This window comes from Bison bison, unplaced genomic scaffold (genome assembly GCF_000754665.1).
Source record: "Bison bison bison isolate TAMUID 2011002044 unplaced genomic scaffold, Bison_UMD1.0 scf7180017864360, whole genome shotgun sequence".
In the NCBI taxonomy this organism is placed as follows: Eukaryota; Metazoa; Chordata; class Mammalia; order Artiodactyla; family Bovidae; genus Bison; species Bison bison.
Genome location: NW_011494932.1, coordinates 1156117 through 1156483, shown reverse-complemented (window position 1 = coordinate 1156483; position 367 = coordinate 1156117).

The window sequence follows — 367 nt, the reverse complement described above, 5'->3', positions numbered from 1 at the left end:
ACAGTGGAAGTGAGAAATAGATTTAAGGGACTAGATCTGATAGATAGAGTGCCTGATGAACTATGGAATGAGGTTCGTGACGCTGTACAGGAGACAGGGATCAAGACCATTCCCGTGGAAAAGAAATGCAAAAAAGCAAAATGGCTGTCTGGGGAGGCTTTACAAATAGCTGTGAAAAGAAGAGAAGCAAAAAGCAAAGGCGAAAAGGAAAGATATAAACATCTGAATGCAGAGTTCCAAAGAATAGCAAGGAGAGATAAAAAAGCCTTCCTCAGCTATCAATGCAAAGAAATAGAGGAAAACAACAGAATGGGAAAGACTAGGGATCTCTTCAAGAAAATCAGAAATACCAAAGGAACATTTCATG